Source organism: Myotis yumanensis, unplaced genomic scaffold (genome assembly GCF_028538775.1).
Source record: "Myotis yumanensis isolate MYYU_CA2020_CCGP unplaced genomic scaffold, mMyoYum1.0.hap1 SCAF_10, whole genome shotgun sequence".
Taxonomy (NCBI): Eukaryota; Metazoa; Chordata; class Mammalia; order Chiroptera; family Vespertilionidae; genus Myotis; species Myotis yumanensis.
In genome coordinates this window covers 68,823,523-68,833,708 of record NW_027223761.1, presented here as the reverse complement: position 1 = coordinate 68,833,708, position 10,186 = coordinate 68,823,523, and positions in this window count along the sequence as shown.

Below are 10,186 nucleotides of genomic sequence, written 5' to 3'. Positions count from 1 at the left end.
GCAGTGTATGAGGGTTGCATCTGCTCCACATTACGGGGCTCAGATTTGAGTCTGACACCGGAACCCAAATAGCCACCTCTTAGGTGATTATGTTCTTTCAAACATTAGGAAACCCAGAAGGGAAGTTACCCTCCTGGTTGTGCAAGAGGGAGTGTTGGGAAAAGAGAGAAGAGGTCCTGAACTGCTTCATGCAAGGACCATACCTCTTACTTTCATTCTCCCCAAGGAGATGCTGGAAAGTCTGGGCACCTCTTTTCCACATGCTAACACCCACATTGCTGACCCCTGGCTGTTTCTCTTCTCTGAGCCCCAAGTGCAAGTAACAGGTAACAAGGAGAGATGAGGGCTTAGAACCCAGGACTGGGGGTGTCCCAGCATTGACAGTGACTTTCAAAGTGCAGATTATGTTGGAAGTGAATATGGAGGTGCCCACAATGTGTTTGTTCACAGAGAAAACGGTAATGCAGACACATGAAGTCCCTGTTGATTTGAGCTTGGAAGGGGTAGGTTGCTTGGAAATCATTAGTTCCAAAGTCTCTCCCAAAACATGAGCATCAAAATTTCCATCTCACACACTCCTGGGCTTAAGTTCAACCAACAAATAGGGGCCTCAGGCTTTGATGAATGGATAGATGTCTGGCTTAATAGGTAGTTGGTCAGATGGACTGGAAAGTAAAAGGAGAGATGGATGGAAGGATGGATGAATGGATATAAATACAGAAATATGGATGAAGGAATGGTGGGAAATGCAGGAACAGGTGGATATAGAAACAGGAAGAGAAGTGACTGGCTGGCTGACTGCAGATATAGACAGATGATTTCCATAGAAGGAAACATGGACATGTGGATGAAGGAGTCGATGGAAGGAAATACTGGCATATGGATGAATGAATTGATTGTGGAAATACTGGCAGATGAATGAATAAGTGAGTGAGTATGTGGATGGATGATTGAGCAGCATGGATTCAAAGACAATTTCTCTCTGAGATGGAGCCTGACCCCCAATGTAAGATCTGGGCCCAAGATGAACTCTCACCAGCTGAATGAGAATGTCATTCTTACCATACAGCAGGGACCATAAGTTCTTACAATAAGTTCTGGTGCAGGGACTCCACATAGTTGTGGGCACAGAGGGACGGGTGGACACCCATGCTGCCACTGCAATGCCTCTTCTGGAACTGAGAGTATGAGGAGAGGTAGAGGATGAGGCCTGGGGTCACCTTCAAGGCCCCACTCCATTCCGTTCCCCAACTTCAAGGCAGGAACAAAGTCTAAGTCCCCCACAGGTCCCACTGCCAACCCCACTCACACAGAGCGCTGAATGCTTGGTGAGTGAGTCCTGGGGCAGGTGATGTGAATTCAGTGCCTCTGGATGAGCTCATCGGCAGAGAGATGAGTCCAGAAGGGATCCTCTTTCTCCATCGTGGTGTATTCCAGTACACAGGGCTCACTGCAGAGCAGATGGGGGCTGGCAATCCTTAGCCCTGGAGAGTCCACTCTCCCATCTACCACCAGATGGGCCACCCGTTTCACTGCCTTCCCCTCCAGCCAGCAGGATGCCCAGGGCCCTGCCAAGGAGAGGCCCACACAAGACCCTGGGTGCAAGTGACAGGCAACAGTGACTTTTGGATGGTGAAGAATGGAGGGATGTGAGAGAGAATGTGCCCCATGTGCCAAGAACAAAAGAATTTCAGGTGAAGCTCAGAGCACAAGACCACTTACTTTACAAAGACACAAGCATGAGGCCATCCCCAGGATCCATCAGAAGAGCTTCCTTTCCCAGGATTCACTAGCAAGAGGAAACATGTGCAAGTTGGGGTGGTGACCAGCAGAGGGCACACAGTCCCCAGTGGCCTGGTGCTTAAAAACAGACAGACTGGTTTCAAGACCCTCTTGTCACCTGGCTACCTCTGTAAGCCTCAGCTGCCCCATCTGTAAACAGAGGATAATAATACATCTCAGAGAATTGCTGAAAGGACTTTTGAGGGAGACAACAGATGTAATGCTGGAGACCAATTCCTGCATGACAACAGGGCTGCATCTGGGAATGGCTGAGGGCATTTCCCCAAACCTGAAAAGAGATTATTGCTTGGCTGCCAGACAGCTAAAAGGCATCTTAATCTACATGTTATTGCCTCCTACTGGCCAAACACCTGAACTGCCAGTAGGCTAATTCCCTCATTCTAACAATGGCCTCTGTACTGAAACCCTGACCCTTTAAAGTGTATATCTCTGCCTGGCCTCAGGACAAACTGTGTTAATAAAAAGCATGGGGTCCTGGGACAAGCAGACCCGAGAATTTAGATCTTGGATCTTAGATCCTTTAGCTAAACTCCTCTGACCCCCAAATGCCTTTCAAAATTTTATTTCGTCTCTGGACTCTTATTTAAAATCTACACACAGCCTTCTCCAGGTTCCTGAACACTTCTTGATGCTGCGACAAGAACCCCAGCACTGTAAGGTGCTTAATTTAGCAGGGTGAAAGTTATAGGATTTAGAACCAGACAGACTGAATGGGAGTCCACATTCTCTTGGAGGCCTGAATCTGGTTTTGCCTTTGAGAACAGTTAAGAAGGAGAAAAGATACTCACAAAAAGGAAAATCCAATGGGACCAATATGCAAATAGGAAGAAGTTCAGCTTCTCTAGGAAAAAGAAGTAGCAACTAAAACAAACTTTATTGCTCCTGGAAAATGCATAAGAGTTAAAATAAGACACACAAAAATACCAGTGAGTGTGAAGATGTGGTAAAACACAATTATATATATATTGTTGATGGGTAAGTCAAAATCTCATCTCATATTGATAGTATTCTATCACTCATCCTATCTATCTATCTATCTATCTATCTATCTATCTATCTATCTATCTCTATTGGGAAGAAGTGTTGTCCAAGAAGAGTCTAGGATTATAGACTCCTGACAAACTTTCAGAAGTGAGCTTAACACGTCAGGCAAGGCGTTCATGACCTTTCTCCCAATCACCACTCCATCCATCACCTTATCACTGACCTTTCTGAACCCATGGTCTAGTCACACAGAGAAATCTGCAGATCCCTATGGCTGCTGGTCTCTCATCTCAGGAGTCTCCCTGAGCTGCTGCTCATTCCTGCTTTTCCTCCCACCCCATTCCAAGGCTCACCCCTTTTAACATATTAGGTCTGAGCAACGACACCCCCTCCTAAGGAAGGCCTCTCAGACCAGCCAGAGGAGGTGGAGGGGGCCCTCCTCTGTGCCCCCGCAGACTCTGCAGTATAACATCCTGCTCACTTTTCTGACTTCCCCTCCACACTGTAACCTTAGAGACATGCACTAAGCAATTAAATGATTGTTTAAAAATATAATATTCCCTGAGAGTCCACCACAGAGCAAGAATGGTTCCTCTTCATGTCCGTATCTCCAGGACTTAGCACAGTTCCCGGCATAAAGGACATTCATAATTGAGGGGTTGCATGAATGAATGAATGGCTCTCATTTACAACTTGGCATGGGTATCTCTAAATTCTCCATTAACAAGGCACTCCCAGGATTATGGAAGGCCTATTAAAACCCATCCCTTTTAGAAGTTATCAGCAATACCTGGAAATTGAGCAGAGCGGGTTGAAGATCAGGTGCCTGAGAATTCAGATACCAAATGCCAAATCCATAGCGCTTCCCATCATGCAGTTCTGGCCAGCAGCTCTAGGAAGGCAGGGCGTGAAGATCAAGGAAACGCCATTTTTCCTCCAGGAAAGGGGAGTCATCACCCATGGCAGAGATGGCAAACCCATGGCAGGCATGTCACTCTCCCTTCCCTTGCCTGGTGCAGACATGGCTAATCAATCCATGCACTCTTTCCCAAGAAGGCCAATCACAGCTGCAGAATCCTTCCCCAAAAGGTCCTCCTGGCAGCAGCTGGACCAACTGGAGTTGCAACCCGCTCGCCATTCTTGACCAGCCTCCGGGTTGGGGGTTTGGCTGTGCAGTCAGAACTCTAGGGGTGACGCTGGCGGGAGGCTCTTTTGTACAAACCCTCAGGCCATGAGCCTCCCCCACAACACACACACTCAGCCACCAAGAGGAGCTTGTGAAACCACTTCTCCCCGTTAGTGGTTGCCTCTATGTGAGTTGTAACTGGGTGCCCATATGGGGTCTATGAAATGTTGGTCTTGCTGAATTTAGAAGAGGGCTTGGCTCACAGAAGGCACTGACTCACTCAACACTTGTTTTGCGGGCATTTACCTGATGCTGGGCTCTTCCAGACACTGGGTTCATAATGGGGAATAACCCAGATGTCCTTGCCTGTCCTCATGGAGTTCAGTCAAAAAGGGGAGACAGACAACAGTCAGTAAATGTTAAAGTAACAAATACATGAATAGTTGCAGCTGGTGACAACAATTGTGAGGAAAATCAACAAGGTGATATGAAAGAGATAGTGGGTGAGGGTTGGAATTTACAATTAGCGAGGGAGAGACCTGAATATGACAAAGTACCAGACATGGAAGATGAGGGATAGAACCAGGGGTAGGATGCGCACAGGCCCTGGGGTGGAAAAGAGTCTGCGGGTCTTAGGAGGAGGAAGGAGAGCAGAGAGAGATTGCTGGGAGGCACGTGCTCTCGCAGAGGACAGGGAGGAGCATGGACTGTCTGGGGGACTACCTCAGCCTGTACCCCTTGCTCTGAACTCAGGTGTTCTACTTCAGCTACTCCAGGTCCTGGACCTTCAGGCTTGGACCCACAACAGGGCAGAAGCTCTTGCCCACCTTCCTGAAGAGCCACGATCTCGTTGCCAAGCAGGAAGCCAGCCAAATCCATGCAGGATGCAACCCTCTACAGCCACTGTAGTGACAGAAGGGTCAGCAGGCCCTGTCCTGCCCATGCTCCCCAGCACCCCACTCAGTTAAGTTTTACTCACACTGGCATTTGGGACTCCCAGGGGCGCCCAGAATCACACATTTGTGACAGCATCACAGGAATAACAAAGGGAAGCACCCTGAGCCTCTTGTCTATAGTTTTGAGACCTCGGGACACAGGGATTGGACAACAGCCTCATCCCAAGCATCTTTGGGGGAAACTGCAGGTCAGGGCTAGGAATGGGCTGTTGTATCAATGGGCACCCAGTTTGCTTCCAGGTGGCAGAGGTCAGGGCTAGAGTTCTACTGTCTGTATAGGAGGATGAAACAGGGTCCCGACTGGGAAGAAGGTGGTCACAGGCTGCTTCTGGAGGAGGCTGAGTTTTAGGCCAGCATTTGCCTGTTAGACCTGAGGGGAATGGAAGCCGAAAGGGAGGAAAAGGACCCAGTTGATGGACGATGGTTTTCTGTCCAACCAAATCCTGGACAGTCGATGAGGGGGCCCTAATGGCAAGGCTCTTCTCACTGTGCCCACCACAGAGGTGGAGTCGCTGGGGGTGGATCCAGGACAAAAAAACCACTAAAGGCAGCCCTTCCTGGCAGTGGTGCTGGGCCCTTGAATGGAAATAAGGGAGCTCTGCTTGGGTACAGCCTCAAAGGTGAGACTTGGGGGAGGGGGCAACAGTACCTCCAAGCACCTGGGCGTTCTTAGTGCAGGGCCTCTACTCAGCTTTGGGGTGTTCTGGTGTGGGGGCTGCAGGCATGCAGACTTCAGCTTCTCTCATAGTGGCTGGTGCAGGGAAGCCCACTTGTTTCCACTGTAGTGCTGAGGTCTCCAAATGTGCATCAAATGTCTGGCGTAGGGGCTCAGCTCCAAAGCCCACAGGTGCTGCTCAAACCCCAAACTGCAGGGCCAGAGCCAGTGTTGTCTGACCTTGAGCAGTGATGCTGCCCGAGGGCTCAGTACCGGTCACAGCACTGTGTTTCTCAGCAGCTACAAGGCACCCTGCACAGCAGAGCTGTTTGTCTCTTAGGCAGGAAGTAGCCTGTGGTGGGTGAGCCATAAAGACCAGCTTCAACCTGTTTCAGCCCAGATGGCAGGGAGCTCACCCCCAAAGGATCTCACCCTTCATTATAATCCAATCTCTGTGCTCCATGACACACCCAGCGGCTCCAGGACCATTGGCACTCAGCATGACAATTACCAAAGGGATCCATGAATGCAAAGAAAAAATGTGGATCCCTGATTTGGGGGGGAAACTAGCATCCCCTCCCCAGAAAGACCAGGAAGTGTCCTCTTTCTAATTTGCTTGACCACTGCTTCATTTCTAGCCTCCTCTTGAATATACAACAGGATATCAGAGTTCCAACACCCTCTTCTCCACTCTCTGGCCAGTGAATAAAGCCTGTTCCCTGACCCTCTCAGGTTTCAGGATTGTCTCCAAGACACCTCTCAGCCCAAAGGCCCTGCTGTGGGGCTCAAACAGAGGGCTTAGTGCTTCAGTAAGAACTCCCTTAATGGCCCAACCATTTTCTGGCCAAACCATAGTTGCCCCTAACAGCAAGGCTGTTCCTTGCTGTGCCCACAGCAGAGGGGGGTGCTGCTGGGGTGGGGGCTGACGGACACCCCACTAGAGGCTGCCCAGCTGGCCCTGGTGCTGGGCCCTGGGCTGGAAGACAGATGGCCCTGCTTGGGTGTATCTCTGAGGACAGGACTTCCTGGGTTTCTTAGTGCTGGGGCCCTCGGTGTGGGTCATCATGACAGCATCTGGGCGATAGGGCTTTCAGGTGTTCCTGCCCAAAGCCCCCCCAGAGCTGAGAGTGGCAGGGACAGAGGGAGTGCTGGGGCCCTTGGTGCTGGTCACTATGGCAGCACCCCTGTGAGAACGCTTTTGCTTTCTGGTGTTCCTGCCCAAACTTCCCCCAGAGCTGACAGTGGCTGAGCCAGTGGGGCCTACACCTGGAGTGGAAGCAAAGGCTGGTCTGGGGCTGGCATGGGTACTCAAGGTGGAAGTTGTCGATACTAAGGCCCCAAAAGGGGCCTGCATGTTGCTGCCCAAGGCTGGCTGGCCTGTAGCAGAGTTTGGGGCCTGGGCTGGGGCTGGAGCTGCCTGATTTCCAACAGTAGAGCCAGGGGGCGCCCTGGACACCTGAGCACAGATAGGTGGGGTGGTGTCCATGGGGGGTGAACTCTATGTCAGAGGCAGGCTGGGGAGCCAAGCCTGTGGATGTGGTGGTTGAGGAGCTGGCACTGCCTGCAGAAGGCACTGGCAGGCTGGGGGATGGAGGGGGACTGGCAATGGTGACAGGCACAGTGCTGGCAGCAGGGAGGAAGGAAGGACACCCAGGCTCTGGAGCACAGCAGCCTGAGATGGCCTCAGTCTCTCCCCACAGAGTAGAGTGGATGCTCTGGAGCATGGCTTTCTTCTCCACATCCAGGTCCTGGGCTGTGACCCGGAAGCCCAGGTGAGGAGGTGATGGCAGCTTCAGAGGCTCCCCCCGCCTGTGTGGCAGCAGAGCCACCTTGCATGGGGGCGGGGAGGGGGGGGGAGGGGTGTGTGTGTGCCTGGAACTGTCACGGGCCGGTGAGCTGTTCCTCGGGGATCCTTTCTGCCCGCTGGTGCCATGTTGGTGCTTTCCCTGCTGCCTTTCCAGCTGGGGAAGCAGGGGAGCTGAGGAGGGCGCCTGTGGGCCCTGCTGGCTCCCTGCCTTTAAGGACCCCGGGGGCCTCCTGGCGGGGCAAGTGGGCTTGTGGAAAGCGGAACTGCGCTGTCTGCATGCGCAGGTGGACACCCTCCTGCTCTGCACCGGAGGGAAACCTCGGGCGGAGCTGTAGGAGCTGGTGATGGCATTTCTAGTGGTGCAGGAGCTCATCGCGAAGGCCTGGGTATCCCTGCGGCTGGCGCCTGCTGGCACCTGAGAGAAGATGATTCTCCGCAGAGGCCCAGGCCTGGGTACCAGGGAAGAGACGCCCCGCTGAGCCCCCACAGGCCTAAAGGCAGATCTCGCCTCCCCAGAGCCATCAGGGCCCCAGAGCCAGGGAGGCACTTGCACAGCTGGCCTGGGCACAGCTAAGGGCACTGGGAGGGCAGGCCCAGACGCCCTAGGCTGGGGGCGGCGCCAGAGCCTGGCCAGGAAACCGCCCATTGGGCGCTTGGGACAGGTCTGGCCTCTAACTGAGAATCAGTGAGCAGCTTCAGCAGCCAAAACTGACTAAAGCCAAGAGCTAACAGTTAAGCCTGTTGCTGGGGAACACTTGGAACATGTGACAAGGGCTCGAGGAAGGAGCGCGCACTACAATTCTGGGGGAGGGGCACGCGCAAGGGACAGGGAGGACCCAGGGCCAGCAAAGGTGCAGGTCCTCCAGGTCTGTCCTGTGGTTCTGATTGGCTGCGGGTCGGGGTGTGTGCTTGATGGCCATGAGCACAGTGACAGGCAGAGGCCCCCGCTTCCCTAGAGGCCCTGCAGGCCCAGGGGAAGCGCCTGTGCAGTGCTAAAGAGGGGAAGGGATCTGTCAGGGGAGCAGGACCCAGCTGTCCACACACAGGTGGCAGTTTTCCGGGATCCGCCTAGGGCTGCTCTCTACAGCGCAGGTGCCAAAGGAAGCGCTTTGGTTTCTGAAATCTCTGCTATCGTTGGGCAGCTGTCAGGAGAGCAGCGCATGCGCAGAGCCGAGCTCTGCTTTCCCAAAACACTTTGAGTTCCTGGGCAGGTGTCCACCAGAGCATGGTGGATAAACCAAGCATATCTTTCTGAGTGGCTGACTATTATGGATCAGTTCTGGAAAGTAGGTATATGTACAGCTGACCCTTGAAGAACATCCGGGAGGGGACAAAAATACAAGTATAACTTTGATTCCCCCAAAGCTTAACTAGGAGTACCTACTGTTGACCAGAAGCCTCAGTGACTACATAAATAGATGATTAAATTATTTTGTGCATTATGTACTGCATTCTTAAAATAAGGTAACCTAGAGGAGATAAATATTATTGAGAAAATCATAAAAGAAAATAAATACACTTAAAATACTGTACATATTTATTGAAAAAAATCCATGTATAACTGGACCTACACAGTTCAAACCCATATTGTTCTACAATTAACAACACATCAACTACTAAGGAAAGGTCTCCAGATTACATCTCAAAAGATTTTTCGTGGTCTTTGTGACATTTCGCCATAACCCCTCAAGGACAGACCATATAAGACTATGTCATATGAAGTGTTTTATTTTCTTGTGTGGTTATGTCACCAACTTCACTTACTGCTAGTTTCAAATATTTCTGTTTATTTTTGGTTTCTATTTTTAAAAATTGCTTTAAAGTATGTAAAAGAATACCTCATTCCACAGTCAAAACTAGCAAAAAAGTTACATTCAGGGAAAGGTAGCATCTTTCTCTTTCCCACCTCTGTACATATTAATATTTATTCTTTTAACACAAAAGGGACATGATATGCACACTTTTTGCACTTTGTGTTTTTACTATATTGGGTAAGACTGAGTTAACCTCCTTTTAACTGAATGAAATAGGAAAATAGGATGTTGTTGCACAATACATATTTCTGTAGGAATGTTAAGATTGGCTAACTTTGCAATGTATTTTCTGCATCCTGTCTTTATACTTCTGTGCATGTGAGGCATACAGAGGGGTCTGGATGGATACATGGCAAACTGATGATGGCAGTGCTATTTCTAGGGAGGAAAGTGGGGATAAAGGATGGCCAACGCCTAATTTAACTTTCTCTGCAATATTTTAATATTGTTTTACAGGGAAAGTTGGTTCATATATGATACCCACGTAACTAAAATCTCATTTTTTTATGCTGGTATAAAAGCTAAACCATAAGTGACCTGTAGATGGTGGACATCCAAGTTCACTGTTACTCCAGGTAGCAGGGAGGGGCAAAGGCCTCAGGCAGGTCACCTGTGAGCTGCTGCTGGAGTCCTTGTGCAGAAGGATGTTCTGGAGGCCAGAAGGCAGCTCTGGGAGGACTGAGAGACAAAGAGGCAGGAGGGAGCCCGGGGGAGGCTGCATCATCCAGGCTCAGGGCCCTGCACTGAGCTCAGAAGGGCTCTAGGGCTGGGAGTCAGGAAGCCCAGTTTTATCTCTGTTCCTGAAATCAGCAAGTCCCCTCTCAAGGCCTCTGGCTCCTATCTGTCAAATGACAGGGAGCAGGTGTCACTTTTCACTCCCTGGAGCCTCTTCAGAGGCCATCCTAGCTTCTGGGCCTCCACTTTCCACTCCTGTAACCAGAAACCCCTTCTTTAACTGCTCTGTACTTGAAACTCTGACTGACATCTTAGTTAGACTCAGGGTAACTGATTGTATGAATGGCCCAATTTTTTACTCCCTTC